Genomic DNA, 524 nt, shown 5'->3' with positions numbered 1-524 from the left:
CCTCTACAAGTCCATGGGCTTGTTTTCTTGAGTTGTCTGCCATCTCTAGTGAGATTTTTGCAGCTTGCACCTCAAACATCCCTAATTTCTCCATTACAGAGAGGGGCATGAGGTTTACACTTGACCCTAAGTCACACAAGGCCTTCTTGAAGGTCATGGTGCCTATGGTACAAGGTAATGAGAACTTCCCAGGATCCTGCCTCTTTTGAGGCAGTTTTTGCCTAGACAAGTCATCCAGTTCTTTGGTGAGCAAAGGGGGTTCATCCTCCCAAGTCTCATTTCCAAATAACTTGTCATTTAGCTTCATGATTGCTCCAAGGTATTTAGCAACTTGCTCCTCAGTGACATACTCATCCTCTTCAGAGGAGGAATACTCATCCAAGCTCATGAATGGCAGAAGTAAGTCGAATGGAATCTCTATGGTCTCATTTTGAGCCTTAGATTCCCATGGTTCCTCATTGGGGAACTCATTGGAGGCCAGTGGACGTCCAGTGAGGTCTTCCTCAGTGGCGTTCACTGCCTCT

The sequence above is a fragment of the Arachis duranensis genome, chromosome 4 (genome assembly GCF_000817695.3).
Source record: "Arachis duranensis cultivar V14167 chromosome 4, aradu.V14167.gnm2.J7QH, whole genome shotgun sequence".
Lineage (NCBI taxonomy): Eukaryota > Viridiplantae > Streptophyta > Magnoliopsida > Fabales > Fabaceae > Arachis > Arachis duranensis.
This window is presented reverse-complemented; position numbering follows the sequence as displayed.